We start from the raw sequence: 21,131 nt of genomic DNA, 5'->3' as shown, positions 1-21,131 counted from the left end.
CTCTTGCTTCTAAGAATATCATCTCTTTGGTGTAAATGACTCCCTTAAGCCTGCCACAATCCTACTCAGCCAGGCTATGATTAGGATGATAACTATTATTCTCGTTATTGCAATTAGCAATAATGGTGAGACAACCCCTGCTGAGAGCCCATGAAGCCCCTGGCTTGGGGGAAGCGCAGGCAGACCCTCCTCCAGGGATGCGGGGCAGCTTCCCACTGTGACCCCTGGTGCCATGGGCCTGCTCCGCTGACCCCAGATCGCATGGACTGGGGGACCATCAGGATGGAAAGGAATGGCTCATGCTACTTGGGGCAATTGTGTCCCTTCACAGAAGGGCCATGGGCTCTACGGTGTGAAAGGATGCTCCCAGGAGCATCACGCGACTCAGCGGCAGTGCCCAGGTCAGAACTCGGCGGCTCCAGCCCTGGCCTTCCTCCTGCTCCTCCCTTTTCAGGACCAGTGGCTCAGACCAGCCACATGGGCCAGTGAAAGGGGAGGGACCAGGATGTTTGTCCTCATCAGCCTCTGCCTGGAGGTCAGGCTGAAGATGGGGGGGATAGGAGACCGGGAGGACCACTCTGCAGAACTCTCAGTTGTCATCACAGCCCCCTGGATTTGGCACAGAAGGTGGTAGAACGCATCTCCTTTCCTAGGCTCCCTCTTTCTGGAGCCGCACCCACCCATTCACTTTACCTTTCCACTGTGGGCACATCCCTGAGAGAGCTCCATTTTTAGAGTGACACTCAGGTGTTTGGGTGACTGCACATGCTGGCTCCATAACCTTTAATTGTCGTTAAGGGAACAACCCCTTCGAAAGGCGGTGGGTGGCCCAGGCACCTGATCCAGCACAGGCGTCAATATCTGGCCCAGGCCTTTCGTGTTTGCACAGGTGGAACCCCTGCGCCCTTCGCCCTCCTCCCTTGGCAGTGATGCGCTGACTTTGGGGGCAACGCAGTCAGGCACCCTCCTCTGTGGCCAGGGCTCACTCTCCCTGCCTGCCCTCCAGCTGAGAGCCCAGTGCCAGCCTTTATAACCCCTGCCCGCCTCCACACTCTCGCCCTCATGAATCTTTCACAGCGCTCTGAAGGCTGTTTCATGGCATTCCGAAGTGCCATGGGGCACTGCGGGGTTGCAGCTCCAGCAAAGAGCAAGACAGAGGAGGCGGGGGCATCAGCCAGGGTGGGGGGACTGTGGAGGCGTGGGAGGGGTTGGGGGAGCTACAGACCTGAATTTGACCACAGCAGGTGAGTGATTGGTGCGGTCAGCAGCTTCCAGCATCTCCCAGCGGTGGGTGCTGTGGCTGGGTTCATGTGAGTGCATGCACACACACAAACACACACACACACACGTGGCGTTGAGGAGGGGTCTATGAGGGGTCTTGAAAGGGAGAGAGAGAGAGATGGAGGCAGAGGAAGAGGTAGGAGGAAGAGGACACGGGAGATGGGAGCAGAGAGGGAAGAAAGGATTGGGAAGCAGAGCCTCCGGGGTGCAGCCCCGACTCCCTGTTCATTTCAGGGATTTTTGTCAGGTGAGACCTGCCAAGTCCCCCTCCCCCATACTCAGAAAACAGATGAGGCCACAGACAGGACCCCCAGACACAGTCCCCAGGCCTGGAAAGATGAGCTGTGTGGGCCTTTCCCCAAATCAACAACTAATGTGTGCATCGAACCAACTTTTCACTAATCAGCAGGACGCAGAGTGCGTGAGGGGGTGGTGGGGAATACCGTCTGCCTCGCTGTGTGAGTCAAACACGGACGTCTAAACCTTCCAGAGTCTCGTCCAGAAATCACTGGCTGACCTTGCTCACAAATGTGGGTACCACAGTCCAGAACCAAACACCAGGAAACCAGACCCGATGCTGTGTGAAAGGGTGGATGCACCAGAACCAAACTGGGTTCATTCCAGGAACAGAGAGATGTTTTCACAGTGGAAATTCTATCACAGTAACTCACTGCACTAATGGAATAAAGGAGAAAGACTTTACCATGGTAGAGCCTGAGAGGGCGTCTGTCACTTGGGTTCATCTCTGTTTCTAGCATTTATAGTCACACCGCTATCTACATTTAGTGCCCAGGATACATAAAAAACTTCTACAAATCGATATGAAAAAGACAAATTACAAGGGTATAAAAAGGTGCTCAACTTCATAATCATCATTGAAACATACATTAAAAATACAATGAGATAGCATTATGGGCTTCCTAGGTGGCTTGGAGGTGAAGAATCCACCTGCCAATTGGAACTTAGTGACTAAACAACAGCGATTATACCCTATGTGTTCTCAGTTGCTCAGTCCTGGCCAACTCTTTGTGACCCCATAGACCGTAGCCTGCCAGGCTCCTCTGTCTATGGGTTTCTCCAGGCAAGAATCCTGGAGTGAGTTTCCATGCCTGCCTCCAGGGGATCTTCCCGGCCCAAGGATCAAACCCGCCTGTCTAATGTCTCCTGCATTGGCAGGTGAATTCTTTACCACTAGGGCCACCTGGGAAGCCTTTGAAAAGGAAGAAAGTGAAAAAGGAAGAAAGTCGGTCATGACCGACTCTTCGTGAACCCATGGACTGTATCCTCTGTTCATGGAATTCTCCAGACAAGAATACTGGAGTGAGCAGCCAGGGATTTAAAAGAAGAGTCAAGATCAGTCTCTCGCCTGGAAGTCAAGTTGGTGGCTGTCTAGGTGAGGTGGGGGGTGGTCTGGGACAAGAGAAGGCAGGAGGGCACCCGGGGGGTTGGCGGTATTCTTCTTTGGTGCTGAGCTGGTGTTGCTCACACAGGTGTGCTATTAATACTTTGTGAAAATTCACAGAGTTGGACACACACTTTTATGCTTTTCTTTATGTGTATTGCACTTTAATAAAACAGCTGATGCACCCTCTAGAAGCCTCTAGAGGAAACTTCTAGGATAGGGTCTGGGGTCCGGCCAAGGATGTCCACTTTGGGCTTGTATTCATGCAGTGGGAAGCTCTTGACTCACAGAGGTGTGAGATGTGACTTTTTTTTTTTTTAATATATTAATCTTATTCCTTTCTAGTTGTCGATTAATAATTTCTTATTTTGTCTTTGTAGTTTATTTGGAGTAGTTTTTTAGTACATCTCGGTAGCTTAGCTGGTAAACAATCTGCCTGCCATGCAGGAGATGCCGGTTCGATTCCTGGGTCTGGAAGATCCCCTGGAGAAGGGATAGACTACCCACTCCAGTATTCTTGGGCTTCCCTGGTGGCTCAGTTGGTAAAATTTCAGTCTGCGATGCGGAGGACCTGGGTTCGATTCCCTGGGTGGAAAGACCCCCTGAAGGAGGGCATGGCAATCCACACCAGTACTCTTGCCTGGAGAATCCCCGTGGACAGAGGAGCCTGGCGGGCTACAGTCCATGGGGTTGCAAAGAGTCGGACACAACTGAGCGACTAAGCATACACAGCACAACAACTTCTAGGTAAGGTTTTTGGTCCATTTATTTTATTCTTCTGGTCCAGGAAGTGTGTTATTTTTCAATTAATTAATTTTTATTTCTGGTTGCACTGGGTCTTTGTGGCTGCACACGGGCTTTCTCTAGCTGTGACGAGTAGGGGCTACTCTCTAAGTGTGCAGGCTTCTCATTGCGGTAGCTTCCCTTGTTGCGGAGCACGGGCTCGAGGGCACCTGGACTTCGGTCATTGTTGCCTCAGCGCTGGTTCATGCATCAGAGAAGCGGGAGGCCTGGCCTGCGGGGAGGAAGTGTCTGAGCTGCCCCGGGGTACGAGCCGGAAGCCTGGATCGTTCGGCTCAGCTTGGATGTCGGGTCAGGCTGTCTGCGCTCTGTGCACCTTATCGATAAAATATTAGACCTGCCCACTCACAGGTTTCTGCAGGTCGAATGAGCTAATGTGACAGCCTGTTAGGAGGCCCAGGGAGGTAAGGCATTGTTATTATTTGTTATGAAATGTCACAGGCATTCCTGCTGGGTGACTCACGGGGCTTGGAGACTTGGAGAGTTTCCCTTCCAAATAAGGCTGGTATGGAGCTTCTTGTTGAGAGCCTGCGGGAGCTGGTCTCAAGGCCCTGCTAGTCCTACCTGGCCCCCTCATCTCTTGATAGAGAGACTGGCCCCAGAGATAGTGATTCTGGGATCTTTATTGAAACTGGTGAATTGCTTCCCCGAAGTTAATGAGGGCTGCCCCCCCACCTCCATCCCAGCATCAGGCAGATGGAAGGGGTTAAGAGTCACCTTCATGAACATAGGAGGCTACCAGGGACTGGTTCCTGGGTAAAAAGACAAAGAGAAAGATGGAGAGAGCAGTAACTGAGAGACACAGACTGGTTTTCTTGCCAGGATTTTGGAGGGTGATACCTTCTCCCATTTACTCACCACCCTTTGCAGCAAGTCATAGGTAATATTAACACTGCCAGTTCACATTCAGGGCAGATTTGTTTTAAAAGGTGCCTGAACTCTTTTCTGTTCCTAAGTTGAAGTCTTCGTGACTTTTCAGGAGATTGAGGCAGAAGAAGAAGACCTTGGGGAGTAATCAGACGCTTGCCTGTGTGATCCAGGCTGGGTGAGGGGTTGAGACTGCTCTGGTGACCTTTTCCAGGTAAATGGGAGAGATGCATTCGCAGATCCGTGTGATCTGTGGGTGGCAGCTGCCTGGAGGACCTGGCTGTCATCAAGGACGGTGTCTGCCTCGAGAGATGGGGATGCAATTCTATTCCCACCTCCTCACTTCACAGGAAAGGGGTTGAGACACAGGCTCTGAAACTGGGTCTGTTTGGCTGTGTTATTTTCAGGTCTGTGATCTTTAGTAAGTTACTTAACCTTTCCTTCACTCCGCTTCCTTATTGCCTTAGCATTTAAGCACTGTGTGTGTGTGTGTGTGTGTGTGTGTGTGTGTGTGTATACTCTACTTATCTATATTTATCTATATGTTAGCTATGACTTTCTGTTACTTTCTTTAAAATTTTAACAGTTTGTGACTATTTAATTTATCTATTTTTGTTATATCAAGTATCTATTATGTGCCAGGCACTGTCTTGGGATTTAGAGACGCAGCAATGAACAAAATAGAGGCCTTGTGTTGGTGGCATCAATGCTGCAGGGGACGCAGATAATGAAGATGTGGACAATTCATGTGTCATCACGTGGTGATCACCAAATCAATGGACATAAGTTTGACCAAACTCTGGGAGACAGTGAAGGACAAGGAAGCCTGGCATGCTGCAGTCCATGGGGTTGCAAAGAGTAGGACACGACTGAGCGACTGAACAACATGTGGTGATGGGTAGCAGAGGGAGAGATGAGAGAATGGTGGGGGTTGTTCTTTTAAGACCAGCCTTGGGCCACATCTGGCTCACTGTAGCCCGTGTTTATAAATAAAGTTTTATTTGAACTTATTTGAACTCAGCCACACTCCTTCCCTTGCATGTTGCCTGTGACTGCTTTGGAGTTGAGTGGTTGCCACAAAGATTACGGCTCCCAAAGGAGAAACTATCTGCTATCTGGCCTTTTATGGGAAAAGTTTGCCAACCCCTGTGTAGACATGAGGTTGGGCAGAGCCACTTAGGGAAAGGGAGGAAGTGCACCCCTCTGATGTCTGTGGGAGGAGGGCTCGGGGCCCCGGAGCAGCAGGTACTGTGGCTTTGAGACCGGATGCGCCAGGTGTGGCCAAGGGCGCCGAGGAGGATGGTGGGAGTAAGTGAGGTGGGGGCTGTAAGGGTTTGGCTCTTACTCTGCAGGGTTGGGAGCTACAAAGAGACTGCTGTGCTGACTGCCACATGGTGTGTGTGTGTGTGTGTGGGGTGTGTGTGTGTGTGTGTGTGTGTGTGTGTGTGTGTTGGGAGCAGGGGCAAGGGGACCTGTTTGGATGCTACTGTGCTGACCTAGTTGTCTCGAACCGTAGTGACTGCCTGGGGATGATGAGAAGTGGTCAATTTTGGATAAATGTAGAAAGTGACAGTGCCAGGACTAGCTGATGAGATAAGAATATTGGGGCTTGCTTTTTAATTGAGGAATAATTGACATATAACATTATATAAGTTTCAGGTGTACAACACATTGAGTAAGGATTTGTATACTCTGTGAAATGATCATCATGGTACATCTAGCTCACCTCCATCGCTGTACATGGTTACAGAATTTTTTTCCTGCGATGAGAACTTTTATGATTTACTTTCTTAACAACTCCCAGTATTATTAACTATCTAGTAGTGTTAACCATAGTTGCCATACTGTATATTATATGTGACTTAATTATTTTATAAGTAGAAGCTTGTATGTTTTAAGTCCTCTCACTCATCTTGCCCTTCATGACCTCTAGCAACCTCCAGTCTGTTCTCTGTAACTATAGGCTTTTTTTTCTTTTTTGGTCTTTCTCTTGTCTGATTTATTTCACTTAGCATGATGGCATAATGCCCTCAAGTTCCATCTATGTTGTTGCAAATGACAAGATTACATTCTTTTTAACGGCTGCATAATACTTCATTGTGTGTGTGTATCTCACAATTTCTTTATCCACTCTTCTGTTGGTGGGCACTTAGGTTGTTTACATATTTTGGCTATTATAAATAACATTGCAATGAACACGGGGTACAGGTATCTTTTGGGGTTAATGCCGTTTATTTTTATTTTTTTGGAAAAATACCCAGGAGTAGAATTGCTGGATTATAGGGTAGTTCTATTTTTAGTTTTCTGAGGAGGCTTCACATGGTTTTCCACATTGGTACAGTGGCTGTACCAATTTACATTCCCACAAACAGTGCACAAGGGTTCCCCTTTCTCCACATCCTCACCAACTCTCGTTATTTCTTATCTTTTTGATGGTTGTCATCCTAACAGGTGTGAGGTGGTATCTAACTGTGGTTTTGCTTTGTATTTTCCTTGGTTAATAACATCTTGGAGCATCTTTTCATGTACCTGTTGGCCACCTGTATGTCTTCTTTGGAAAATGTCTATTCAGATCCTTTGTCCATTTTTTAATCGGTTTGGTTTTTTTGCTGTTGAGTTGTTTTAGTTATTTCTGTATTTTGGATATTAACCCCTTATCAGATGGATGGTTTACAAATATTTTCTTCCATGTAATAGGTTGCCTTTTCTTTTTGCAAATGGCTTCCCTTGCTGTGTAGAAGCTTTTTAGCAGAATATAGTCCCACCTGCTGATTTTTGCTTTTGCTGCCTTTGCTTTTACTGTCAACTGAGAATCTCTGTTTTTAATGCCTTGGGGAATTTGCTAAGTGAATGAATGAAGTGACTTTCTAGGGCTACTGATCTGGTCAGTATCCCAGCAGAACTCAGAAACCATGGGCTCCCATGACCCGCTCTGCCCCACGGCTGTCCTTCTGGAGGCTCCAAGGATGAGGATCCTCCCTGGCACCAGCTGAGTGCTGACATGTGGACACTCTGGAGGCCATAGATTGCCTGGACACCCAGGGACCCTCACAAACAGGTCTGCATCTTTCGCCTCCCATGGTGCAGGCCAAGATTTCCTCTTGAGCATCCACGGTCGTCGAGTCTGCTGTAGGGGACAGAAGGAGCTACTGTTTCTCACCCACTCGAAATCTACCTCATTATGCTCTTCTCAGCCCCGAGATCAGACTTGCAGGGGAAAAAGTTGGAGCTGAGTCCTGGAGGAGTGCTCAGGGAGGGTTTTCATCACCTTTAATGATCTAATACCAACAGCAACCTGCTAATAGGTAATCTCCGCATTCCAGTATTTACACTAATTAGTTAATATCCATGGAGGGCTTTGAAGGTGCCTGAGCCCAAGACATATGCCAAGGAGAGTGACTCATAAGAAAAGGAGAGACAGCCCAAGTCTTGAAGCCATCACCCACCTTGTGCGTCACGCGGGGGCGTCACAAGGGGGCTGCAGGCTCTGACAAGCGGCATGATGGGTGAGACATTTTTGGAGAGGGAGCAGAGCCCTCTGGGGCTTGTCTCGCCCGGACGCCTGGTGCTGGGGAAGCCCATCCCCCACGGCTCTGCTCCACATTCAAGCCATCTCTGTGGAGCCCTTGGGGCACCAGGAAGAGGAGAGGGTGTAGGATGTCTGCCACCCAGCATACCCCAGCATCCCACCCATACTCATGGTCTGGGGCACAGCCAGCCTTTCAGGCTTGTGTGGGGAGTTGCTGGCCAGGTTGTGAGCTGTCTGAGGTCAGGGCTGAAACCCCCTTGGTGCCCCCATTGGGTGAGGCTCTGGTAGTTGACTTGCTATATTTTCTTCTCCTGTACTTCCCATGTGAAAAAAAGTGAAATTGTTAGTCTCTCAGTTGTGTCCAGTTCTTTGTGACCCCAGGGACTGTAGCCCGCCAGGTTCCTCTGTCCATGAAATTCTCTAGGCGTGGACACTGGAGTGGGTTGCCATGCCTTCCTCCAGGGGATCTTCCTGACCCAGGGATAGAATCTGGGTTTCCTGCATTGCAGGCAGATTCTTTACTGTATTAGCCACCAGGGAAGCCCCGAATGTTCAGTAAACATCAACAGGCTTGATTAGCTCTTCTGTGGATGTTTGGAGAGATACCTGTCACCTTGCCATGGGCTGTGACTTCTGGAGATGTTCCAGCCCCACCGGATCCCCCTGCCCCACTGGGTTGAAGATCTGTTGGTTAGATTCCTGCCTGCCACCTGGTCTGCCTGCTGTGGGGTAGGGAAGCTGAGAGTCACCCTCTGATTCAGCATCTAGAGAAATAAGGAGGGGGTTCAATGGTGGCCTCCCTTGGAGAGGAGTCGGATCCCCTTCTTTGGCAAAAGCTGTAGGGAACCTTCACTCCTAAAGAAAAACAGCTTTATGGAGACAAAATGCACAGACCATATGTTATGAGCTGAATTGTGTCTCCCCCCAAAAGCCAGTTACAGGTTTGTTTTTTTTTTTTGGTAAAAGGTAAGACCATGACTCTCACACCAATTCACAAGGGATACGTGCCAAAAATTTTGTTTAACTCATTAATGAATGAAAACACCGTATGATGTCTGACGTTAGAACTGGTATGATATTAGAACTGATTCCAAGAACCTCACATCAGGAAGGCTAAAGCAAATGTGGAAATATGCAAAACTGGTCACCATCCACATGGCAGTGGTCAGCTGCATTCCACTAGATGTGCTGTGCTTGGTCGCTCAGTCACGTCTGACTCTTCGCGACCCCCATGGACTGCAGCCCACCAGGCTCCTCTGTCCATGGGATTCTCCAGGCAAGAATACTGGAGTGGGTTGTCATGCCCTCCTCCAGGATTCCACTAGATATTCAGCTACATTTCACTGGACACAATTTTTTGTGTTTCTGTGCCCAAGGATGACTGCAATGTTACAAGCTTTCTCAGGCAGCCCTACTGCACTGTTGACTCGGGCTGCACTGACCGCTGGCCTGTACCCTTATTTGTGTGATGTGTGTGACTAGGAACAGGGAAAGGGGTGCTTGTGGCTTTGCCTGTGCCCCCAACTTATTTTGGAGCCCTCCATGCAGACCCTAAAGCAAGGACTTGAGTCCAGGGGTATAAAAGGGGGGTGGCCCTCGGGAGCACTGGTAGGGCGGTAGGTTCTTGAGAGACAGTGTGGAACAGAGGTCACCTCCCCACAGAGCAAGGGGCCTGGGCTGTGTCCCCACCAAAACTTTCTGGGTTTTCATTGCAGCTGCTTTGGTGGGGAGAAGGTGTGAACTCCCTGGTCTTTTGGCTCTGTGGTCCTAGGGCTGGGAAGGAGACCCCTTGGCCTGCTGGCGGTGGGATGTTAGGTCAGTGAGCCCAGAGATGGAAAGGGCTGCAGGGATGTGGGCGGACCTCCGTGGACCCTTCCCACCTCCATTGCCCTCAGGTAAAGCCTGGATGCCAGCCTCTGTCTCTCTCATCCTTGGAGTTCTCCGGAGGAGGCGGGAAGTGGTGGAGGTCTTCTGTTCTCTCCTGTCGTGTATGAAGGCAGCATTATTTCCAAGCCTGCTGGCCCAGGTGCCTTTCACCTGACCTCCCTGATTCATTGTTTAAAGACATTGCCTGCCTGGGACAGACGACAGAGTACCTGACTGTTAGGGGCTGGGAGGCCCGGGCTCTGGCTGGGGCAGGAACGCAGACCTGGCTACCCTTGGACTTCCTCAGGTGGGGAGGAGGGGCAGAAGAGGGCCTGCCTCTGAGAGCAGGGTGCCCCCCTCAACCCAAGACTGTGTGAGTCAGAGGAACCGGGAAAGGGAATATAAGCTGCCCATAGCTCAGCGGGCTTGAAGGTGAGCTGGTGGCTGAGCGGGTGGCCTCTGGGAGTCAGGATCTGGTGGATCTCAACAAGGAATGAGAGGAAGACTTTCGGAAGGAGAGAGCTGTGCTTCATGATCAGGGCTGGGGAGCTACAGAAACTCACAGATGCGCTTTTGAAATTGGAACCCTGACTTGTGCCTCCAGAGTGGCAGTGGTCTCCCTGAGATGACCAGGGTCTGCAGGGGTCCCTGCCTGCCTGTTGCTCTCTCTGCCAGTGGTGCTCCCGCCCCGCCCACTCAGGACCCTCCTGATGGTCCTGCTTCTTTTTTTTTTTGCCTTTGATCCAGACAGCGAAGGGGCCTGGGCCTCCCAGGCAGGGGAAGCCTTCCTCAGTCAGTGAGGAGAGAGAACTCGCCAGGCCCAGGATTGGTGGCCGGCCAGACCCGGCCACAGGGTTTCATGAAGAGCATAACGATTCCCAGAGGCTGGGGGTGGGGGTAGGGGCGGAGAAAGTCTGTTCCCATTTTAATTTTTCCCTTTTGGCAGAAACCAACTTTTCTGTAAAAACAATGAAAAATCTGGGTGGAGTTTCCTCCCCAGAGCAGCTCGGCCCTCCTGGGAGGAAAGCTCTGTGGGCAAGGAGAAGGGAGGGGCCTAGCTGAGGGGCGGGGCTTGGCTGGAGGGGAGGGACCTGTCTGGAGGGGAGGGACCTATCTGGAGGGGCGGGGCCTGGCTGGAGGGGAGGGACCTGTTTGGAGGGGTGGGGCCTGGCTGGAGAGAGAGGTGCCCCCGAGGCCCTCTGGACTAGTCCTTCAGGAGATGGCTTCTGGCCTGCCAACTGCTGCTGCTTCTGCTGTTGGCCTGTGTCCTCTGTTGACCTGGGGCCTGCCCACCACATGAATGGCTACATCGTGGCCTTAACCATGGTGGTCATTTTCTGAAGGTCACTGTTGTCTCCCAGGGACTGGCCATCATGGCAAAGGTCCTGGTGACCTGGGGAAGAGGCAGCTGGGCCCATGCTGGTAAGGCAGGGAGCTGAGGTCGCCGGGACAGCCCCTACCCCCCAGTGTTGGGGGAGAAACATTTGTTTGAGTGGGAACTTGACATCCCACTGTCCTCGCTGCGTTTGGCACATTTAGGACCTTAGATCCGTGGGTGGTACACATGTAAGGTATGTCCTACAGCTCATTCCTGACCACGTCTCTGGAACCTGCTGGGGCTGCCTGTCCCGTGGACCAATGTCCTCTCTCTGACCTTCCCGGGCATTTACTTTATGCCTTTGCACAGTTGCTCTCAACTGTCACTCGAAAGACCCGTGTAGATGTCTGGCCTGGGAAGTCCTCAGAGATGTGGGCCAGACCTCCTGCCCGGGAGCCACCCAGACAGGTCTGCGGGAACACTTCCAAACACCCCACATCCCTGCGTTTGCCAGAGGAAGAGACTGGAGCAGTCCAAGGGGTGTCAGGGAAAGTTCAGGGTCCTGTCCATTGAATGGAAGATGCCTCCAAGAATCGGGGGCCCGTGAGCAGCTTGGGGGTTGGGGCAGAAACCCAGAGGTCAGGGCCTTGAGGGAAGCGGAGTCGGCAGCGTGGGAGCTGTGGTCAGGAACTCGGGCGATGAGACCTGGGCCGCTGCCCAGTCAGAATCAAGTGGCCAAGTGTTAGGAGCTGCCTGGAGGCAGAGGACTGGCTCTTGCCCAGAGTAAGGTGGGCGGGGGCAGAGTCCCAGAACCAGAACTCCTGGCTGCACAGGTCGGGGCGGGGGGTGGAGGTGGGGGTGGGGGGCCTTCCTTTGTTGTCAACTCACCTTTGCCCCTCTCCTTCGAGGTCTGATGCTAACACTCAGAGGGCGGGACCTGCCGGCAGCCTTCTCTTTCTGGGCTTTGTGCTCAGAGTCATTACCCTGGGTAATGGTAGTGAGTAGGAATAAAAATCCAGAGCTCTTGGGCTTTTGTGGTTCTGGAAGAAGGGGAATAAATGAATGAAGACAACTAGACATGCAACAGCCTACCTGCCTGCTCAGCTGGCAGACGGAGGGCAGAAGCCACCAGTGGCAGAGGGTGGTCCCCCGGGGGACCTGGAGGTTGCCTGGGGAAAGAGGGTGCTGCTAGCCGTGCGGCTTCCCCAGAATCCAGTTCTCCTGCACACGTTCTTCTTTGTTTTCGTTAGGGAAGATCTCAATTAAGCTAATTACAGTTACAACAAAAAAAATTATCGCAGAAGAAAGGAGGGGAAAAAAAGAGAGTTCAGTTAAAAGTAAATCTATTCAGAATGATGTTATGAACTCGGCTCACCCGTCTAAAATTATCCATTAACCGTTACACGCTAATTACCCACCTTTTTATTGTTTTAGACAGGAAGAGATTTTTTTCTCTTTGGAAGGGAGTAGATATCCAGATAATGTTGCCACGTACTTCGCAGGGGACCAAAAGAACCCACCTTTTTGATAAAAGCAGGAGGAAATTGGGACGGTTCTGCAGAGCTGAGAGCTTTGCCCTAAAAAAACATAGAAAAATGAGCCTTTCCTTTGTGATGATTCCTCCCACCATTTTTTTTTTCCCAAATAGAGTAATTTGTAACGGATCCCCAGGACCTGCTTGGTGTCAGCCCCTGTGCGGCTCCACCTGGAGGGTCTGGTGAGTGTTTGATGGCCTTATTTTTTGCATCATTTTGCTTCTGGGGTAGGGGTGGGGCCTGGTTCCCCTCCAGGGGCTGTTGTTTGCCTGACTCAGGGCTGAGCCATGACGTCCAGGCCAATGGATGTCTCTGTGACAAGGATCAGGTGTTGGGGTCACGGCCCAGGTAACAGGTGAGGCAGGAGGGCTGGCCCCTGGGGTCAGGGTGTCACTGATGCACGTGTCTGTCCAAGGAATCAGTCTGGACTCCTTTGTGTGTTGAAACAAGAGGACGACAATCCTTTGTAAAGTCGCATGTTCTAAATTTTGGTTCAGAAGGCGAGCTCTGTAGACCACAGAGCAGGGTGGAAGGAGGCAATGGGGGCGGGGACAGGGAAGCCCCATGTACGGTGCTCCCAGCTTGTCTGCTCCTGATTTCCTTTCCCTGCGGTGGGTATGTTGGGGCTCCGGAGGGCAGATGTCATCTCCTCCACGGAATAGACAGGAAACCTCAGTCCTGGGAGCCTGACTTGTCCAAGGTCACTTGGCTATAGTGGAGGTTTTCAATCATGGTTCTGTAAAGCCCAAAGTTGATGACTTCCTCCTCCCTCCCAGGATAAGTCTCGAGGAGACTGCTGTGTGGTCCGGCAAGTTGGGGTGGGGTGTGCGTGGAGTGTCTGAGGCCCTGGAAGTCCCCTAGCTGGAGAACCAGTGGTCATCCCAGCAGGTGCCACCAAGGAAAGGCCCCAAGAGGCCAGCAATGATGTCCTCGTCCTGGGAGGAGGGAGGTGCAGATAGAGAAGGTCCCAGACAGTCTGAGGACTTAGGAACTTCTGGACTGTAGAAGTCAGCTTTTGCTGCCCAGAGGAGCCCAGCTGTACTAGAATCAGGGTGGGGACAGCCCCCACAGAGCTCCAGTCAAATGCTCCCTAGAGCACTGACCAATCGCCCTACGGGAGTGACCCTGGGCCATCTGCCCCAGCTGAAGGGTCCTGCTGCCTCAGCCCCTCCTCTGCTCCTTGGGGTCAAGATTGTGCTTTAATCTTTATGCCGTCTTTCTCCCCAGTTCCTTCCCCCTGCCAGCAGCTACCAGCCTTGGTTGTGCCTGCTCCCTGGACTCATCCTGCTTGGTCCTGCATGCCAGCTATTCCCCTTTGCTCTGCAATGGCCAGGTGGCCCTATCCGGTCTCAGCTGGGGACTTCCTGCTCAGACACACACTCAATTCCTTGCAGATGAACTCTGGCCACTAGGGAGAATGGAGGCTGCCTTAGAGAAGCAGTTGTATGATTATTCATTAACTCTTCTGCTAACACATTTACCAAGGGTCTCTGATGGGCAGGCTCTGTCCTAAGAAGGGGGAAGCACTTTGGAAAGCCCTCCATGCCAGATCCCCTTGTTATTGCTTTGCTTGCAGGGAGCTAGTGGTGTGTCTTGCTGAGAGGTGCTGTGGGTGAAGGTAGTCAAGGTAAGTCATCTTCTTGGACATTTCCAAGACACAAGATCCAGAGGCCTGACTGCTCCATCCCAAGAGCCAGGAGGTCCTCGGTAGAAGGGGCGACACACGAACACACAGCGTCTACCGAGTATGCCAGCTGGGAGACAAGTCACGACCCTCTGGGCAGGTAGGACCCCAAACCGAGGATGAAGGCCCAGTCAGTATGTTCCAAGTGACAAGGTGGGGCTGGAAGGCTGGAAATGGCAGGTCGGTGGGCTTCAGAGGACACTATCTGGGAGGACAGCTGTTTCCGGGTGCAAAGTGTCAGGTGGCTGGGTGAGCAGGGGACCAGCTTCTTTACTGAACTCCGAGGGGGCTGTGCATGGCAGCGTCTGCAGGAGTACCCTGACCCGGAACCCCTGGGGTGACGGGCTCAGAGCTGCTGCATCCTCAGGTACTTAACACCCACCATTGGGGCTGACCTCAGTGAGTCCTCATGAGAACCCAAGGAAGTGGGGGTCATCTTACAGAGACGAGGGTCAGTGATTGGCCTAGGGCTGCACAGATGGCCACTAAGCAGAGCCTGGGACTTGAACTCAGGCTGTCGACACCTCACTGCCTCCTGTTCAGCGTGACCCCATCTGATCTTGTTCCTTCCCCCAGCCCCACCTCTCCACTATTCTCATCTGGTTAAGGCCACCTCCAAACTTTGTCTCCCAGAGCTGAGAACTGGGCGGAGCTCTGGTCCTGGGCTCCACCCTTGCTCCGTGCCCCCGACCTGCAGATCCTCCTTTGTTCCTTTTGTGCTGACTCCCGTTGGGCCTCCTCCCTGGACGGTGGCCCCGCCTTCTGGCTGGTCTTCCAGGCTCCCATCCTCCTCTCTGTCCTGCCTGCCTCTGCCCAATGCGAATCTGACTGAGTTCTTCCAGCTGCACTGCAGGCTGAAGGCCACACTCCTTGCGGGGGCACATGTGGCTTCCAGCCTCTAATCCTGCCCTCCTCTTCCCCCTTCCCTCCCTATCCGAGCACCCCACTGGGGCAGCCTCAACCACTGGCTCTCAGAATGCACTTTGTTGCTCCAGGAGTCCACTACTTAATCATGTCTCCTCTGCCCAGAGCACACACCCACATACCTAGTCTGTTTGGCAAACTCCTATTCATACATCAAAACCCAGCCTGTCATTTACCTTCCATTCTTTCACCTTCTGGTCTACTCCTGACTACTCTAAACATTCTGTTGTGTCCTGATCACTTGTTGTGATCGATCTGCTCACCAGTCTCTGCCCTCCTCTGGACTCTGAATCCCCACCCACTGAAGGCATAAAGAGATGTTGGAAGCATCCATTTCTGCTCAGCATCTAGCAGAGCCTGGCTCAGAGTGAGTGCTCAGTAATACTGGTTGGTGGTGATCGATGGTCCCAGTCCTTGCCCACCTGCCATCCCTCTGCCTCCAGCTTGTGTACCACCCTGCAGACCTGGGAGCCTGCCTGCGCTTTACTAAAGGGCCTGCTTCTCTCTCGTACCCTCTGTCTTCTCTGCCCAGAAGACCATCTCTCTTGTGGCCTGAGTCCTCTGGCCTGCTTCTCCATTTCTTTGCTCAAAGAGCTGGTCATGGCGGAGGTGAAAAAACAAGATGCAGGTTTGCTCTGCAGAAAGGAGTATGTTCCAGCCAAGTTGGCTGATGAGTGATTTTCTGCAAGTAGAATAATTGGACATGTGTTCCCATGGCAACAGTGCCTTTCCTGGAAACCATTTGGAGGGGAAGGCAGGAGGCGAGGGACCAGCTCTGGCTTGCTGGCTGCTGCAGAGCCCTATGGGGTCGGGCCAGGCAGAGGCTGTGCTGCGGCCTCGCCATCCACCAATCCCTCACACTGCTGCCCTGGTCCCGGGGCCACAGGAATCGCTTTCATGTCCTGCTCAGAGATGTTCTGAGCTCATACCCACAGTTCCCAGAATCTGTTGTTTTGCCCTTCCCATGAACACAAAACATCATTTAAAAAAATACAATATTTTTACAATGCACGCATTCATGATTTACAAATGCTGTCATGAGCACTGCCCTGGGATGTTCTGAAAAAAGCCTTGGAAGTTTTATGATGTTACAATTCCCATTTTACAGATGTGGGAACTGAGGCTGGCCCCAAATAATTGACTGGTACACAGAGATGTGTACCAGTCCACTGGGGGAGATGCCAGGCAGGTGTGATCCCTGTGTGGGAGCGCAGGACACTCTCCACACTCCTCCGATGTGAGGTGGCCTCGCCTTAACCTCCCTCCTCCAAGCGGGGAATTCCGGTGACTCGTCCCTGGAAGAGAGTGGCTCCCTGGAGTGGGATGTTTCTGGCTGCTGCTTCTATGTGAGATTTCATCAGTGTCTGCCTCCCTCTCCACAGCCTGAAGGATCCTGGGCTCCAATAAAAGTGGGAACTGGATGAGGAAGAATCAAGCCCATGCTTTTCATCTCTTGTCATTTGATCTGGGAAAGCTCCCAAGCCTATGGAGTAAGAGCCACCGTCATGTCTGTCTGGAAGAGAGAGAGAGAGTGTGTGTGTGTGTGTGTACGTGTGTGCAGGTGAGAGCAGATGGAAGCAAGGGGTGAGGATTCTCCCGAGGCTGTAGAGGCTCTGAGGACCTCCAGCTGGGTCCTTACTTCAACAGAGGCAGCGGGATCAGCAGAGGCGGCTCTGCCGAGGTGCTCAGTGTCGGAGCTCAGATGGATGCCCACCTGCAGACTCTCTGTTCAGTACTTCATCCACATCGGTGAGCCCTTCCTTCCCTGTCCCCCCAGCTCTGACTGTAACTTCAAGGACATTCAGTGGGAACAATGGAAAAGGGTCACACCTTAAACTTTCAGAACTCCTTCCCATGTTGTTGATGTTTTTCCGTTGCTAAGTCGTGTCCAACTCTTTGTAACCCCATGGATGGCAGCATGCCAGGCCTCCCTGTCCCTCACCATCTCCTGGAGTTTGTCCAAGTCTCCTCCCAACTGGCAGGGAACTGAGAAGTCGGCACAGAGATTGCTGGTCCGGCTGTAGCAGGTGAGCGGGAAGCCTCGCCGCTGGGCGTGTGCTGGCGACACTGTCCACCAGGGGCCTTCCTTCCCTGCCATGCGTCTCCCTGTCTCCCACGTGGTTTCTTTCCCTCTGCCCTGCACGACACTCTTCTCATTTTATGTGTCAGTTCCATGATTCCAAATCCCACCAGGGGCTGATGACACCTGGGGCCACGTCACCCCAGCCATATCCACATCTCCCCTGCCTCTCCCACTGTCTCTGGCTGCGTGATCCTGCCACCCCCCCTCCACTGAGGGCCAGGGTCTCATTCCCCTCCCCGCAATGACCCCAGAATGACTCTGGCCTGCGTGACTCCCTTGTTACCAGTAGATCCTGTGGATCACATGACTTGAGACAAGGTCAGAAGAGGCCAAGCAGCCTCCATCTGGTCCCTTGGAATAGTCACTTTCAGACACTCTCTTGGGACATCCTTCTTGGAACTCCGTCACCATCTGTGGGAGACCGAAGGCCCACGGAGGCCCGAGAGGTAGGTGCTCAGATGGACCAGCTCTGCTGAGGCATTCAGTCCAGGTGCCAGGGAGGTACTTTCAGTGAATCTCAGCTCCAATCATTCAGATCGCCCCCATATTCTGAGTCTTTCCAGCTGAGGTTTCAGACCTTGCAGAACAGACACAAGCCATCTGCACTGCTTTCCATCTGAGGTCCTGCTCCACCACTGTGCATGATACAGTGGCTGTTTTATACCACATTTGGAGTGGCTGGTCACAGATAACTGAGATGGTCTCTATGTCTATATCTTGAGGCCAAGCTTTCCTTCTGAGCTTCTGATGTATACATCCTACTGCCTGGTGGACTTTTCTGAGGTTCCAAAGCACCTGGAATCTTCCATAGGTGCATTAGACCAAAACACCCTAGGCTGAAGCATCCACATTTGAAAGCCCTGGTGATAACCTGAGTAAAATTGGACCAAGTGAGGCCCCAAGACCAACAGACAGGAGGAGCAAGCATGGAGTCCAGTTCCACCAGCCCGTTTACAAGCTCACCCTGACCCTTGTGGCCCGCAAGGACATTCGCTGGAGATTGGCCACAGGGAAGTGTTTGGCCATGGAAGGAAGCAATAGACAAGACTGTACTTGGCTGAAGGCATGATCTTGGCCTGTGGGTACTGCCTTCCCACCACTGGATTAGCCATCTGCTCGGACAGCGTGGAGAAGAGTTCAGCCAGGAGAAGGAGGCTGGGTTTGAAAGGACATGGCTGGGGCAGCTAGAGTCCCTCAGCACTAGGGAGTGCTGAGCTGCCGTGGGTCACTGAGGCCTGGAAGCTCTACTCCCCTCCGCTTCCTGCGTCGTCTGCTTCTCTGGCCCATGACTCATTTTTACCTGTGACCTAGTTCCAGCCAACAAGGTTGAATGAAGCCTCAGAAGGGAGCCTCCTTGGACCTGGTGGCAACCAACACCTGGCCAGCAGACCGGGTGGAGTTCTGCTGATTGTAGGAGTCAACTTTACAGATGTGTGTCTCTGTCTCTGACTTTCGCACGCACGCACGCACAGTAGGACGACCAGCCATCCGGAGGACCCTCTCAGGGGATGGAGGTCTGAGTCAGAAGGCTGTGCCCCACGGTGGCCCTCTGCACTCCCTTGTGTCCTACTGTGTGTTCCTCACTGTGTGTGTGTGTGTGGTAGAGTCTTTTCCTTCCGAGTGTGTGGTTGATGCTCCTCTCAGCCCCTTGAGGTGGTCGAGGCCCTGTGACGTGCTCTGTGAGGAACGTGAGCAGGGTGATGCCTGCCACATCCTGAAGGGGGCGCTGAATTGCCTGTGTGAGCCTCACCAGCGCAGAGGAGGGGCAAGGCTGAGCCACGCCCTGGAAGGCACCCAGTCCTCCCAGGGTAATCTCGTGAGCCAGAAATAAACCTGTCCTGTTTTTCAACCTTTTACTTTCAACACTTTGTGATATTACAGGAAGCTGTATAGTTTGATTTTTTTTTTAAAGGACAATCTTTGTCTTTCAATTGGAGTAGTCAATTCATTTGCATTTATTCTTATTACTGATTTGTTAGGGTTTAAATCTACCATGGTACCCTGGGGTTTTTACTTGTCCCACCTATTCTGCATTCCCTGTTATTTCCTTTCTTGTTTTCTATTGGATTAATCAAGTAAATGCTATTATTTCATTTCCTTCATCATAAGCTTATTAGTTAAACTCTCTTACTGTTCTTTTCATAGTTATCCTACTAGAAGTTGCAACATTCTTCCTTGGTTTATTATACATTAATATAAAGGAAATATAATACTTTTCCTACTCCCCAGGCAGTGCCAGCAATTCAGAAAAGTGAGTGCTTTTACTATCCTACTTGCCTTGATAATAACTTTTAATATGATCTATTTCAATTTATAACATTTAATGCAATTACTAACACATAAATGTATTTAAAAATAGGATCTTTCTGAACATCTTGTTCCACAGTGTGCTCTCTTCATTCAGAAATATATTGCAGATGTTCGAGATCTATCATATCCTTTTGAAAGGTTGTGTAGTCTTCCATTGCATAGAGGTGCCTCACTGATGAAGGGAATCCCTCCTTGATAGACATTTATTCTGTGTAATTTAGTATAAAGCAAGAGTTTTTAAACACAGGAATTATGTTGTATTTGATCTATTAGACTTCAATCAATGCTGTTGCAAACAAGACTTTAAATATCAATTTAGAATGCAATACAATAAGAGGTTACCTTGTGAAAACTGGGAATATGCCCGACAGGATGAATGAATCAAACAAAACACAATGAAACACTGTCCTCATATTAAGTGAATGGGCCCCTGTGGCCTGGGATGAAATTTCCAGTGGAATGATGCCTCCTGAAAATTGTTCGATGACCCAAAAGAAGATGTGGTGGTGATGACACAGGCTGAAGGTGAAGAGGAAGAGACTATTGTACAAAATACATGGATGGGAAAAAAGTCATATTTCTAAATTATTATTTCACAGAAGATGTTTCAAAAGATCTAACTTAATTAAGAAAGTAAGGAATTCCTTGGCAGTCCAGTGGTTAGACTTCCACAGTCGTGTCAGATTCGTGATCTCTGAAGAAGATTTAGCTTTGGGACCGGGGACCAGGCTTGATCACTCAATAGCTTTTGAGTAGCAGAGTTTTATTAAAGTAAGAAAAGGGACAGAGGAAGCTTCTGACATGGACACGGAAGGGGGACGGAGAATGCCCCCCTCACTAGTCTTTTCAAGGCTTTATACATTTTTTTCAGACCCACTCCCCCAACATACATCTTAAATTAACAAGATTAGAATGAACAATAGACAGACCTTACCAGACCGGCTCCCATAAAATGCATTTTAAGATGAAAGGATTAGTAAGAAGGTTCTTGTTAAGGAGAAATATGTCCTCAATTGTTACATTGACTAAGACAAAGCAATGTAGAAAAGAACCTTTGTCCTTTTCTCCTTGAGAGTCCCAGGCCCCTTTCTCCTTTTTGAGGGCTCGGGATCCCTTTCTCCTCTTCAGGAACCCTGGACTTCTTATCAACCTACCTAGGAATTGACTCTCTCTAGGATCCTACAAGTCATGTGACAGGACCAGGATATATTCACAGTAGGTGATCAATTTGAGTATGCTATTCTAACCCTAAAAAGGAGATATTCTAATTGGCCTCTCTCTTCTCCCCCTCCTCAAAAATAAAATACCTTTTTTTGGTGTGCCTTTGCTTTTGGTTCCCTGAATATTTGAGCTTGTGTTGTATAGATCAGCCACTCACAATTTCTTTAGCTATTACAAATAACCCTGAAATAAGCATTCTTAAATTTTCTATACTTGAGGTTAACTTGGAAAAGTGCTATGTCAACAGATATGGCCACTTGAAAATTTTATGTATGTTGTCAGATTGCCCTCATAAAACTTAGAGCAATTT

At 50.8% G+C, this 21,131-nt stretch overlaps 1 long non-coding RNA gene across 4 annotated transcripts; it reads left to right on the top strand.

Moving 5' to 3' along the window:
* The first annotated feature begins 3,758 nt into the window (after positions 1-3,758).
* On the top strand, positions 3,759-20,708 carry LOC122437296. Of its 4 annotated transcripts, XR_006268217.1 has the most exons (7): positions 5,574-5,659; positions 12,713-12,781; positions 14,176-14,383; positions 16,590-16,697; positions 16,855-16,956; positions 17,125-17,234; positions 17,577-20,708. It is a non-coding gene; the product is annotated as an uncharacterized LOC122437296 (long non-coding RNA). The 4 variants fall into 4 exon arrangements; XR_006268216.1 differs by lacking the exon at positions 5,574-5,659 and adding an exon at positions 3,759-3,888 and having other exon boundaries at positions 17,125-20,708; XR_006268215.1 differs by having other exon boundaries at positions 5,522-5,596; positions 17,125-20,708.
* Positions 20,709-21,131: the final 423 nt, after the last annotated feature.

Source organism: Cervus canadensis, chromosome 1 (genome assembly GCF_019320065.1).
Source record: "Cervus canadensis isolate Bull #8, Minnesota chromosome 1, ASM1932006v1, whole genome shotgun sequence".
Classification (NCBI taxonomy): Eukaryota; Metazoa; Chordata; class Mammalia; order Artiodactyla; family Cervidae; genus Cervus; species Cervus canadensis.
This window is presented reverse-complemented; position numbering and strand designations above follow the sequence as displayed.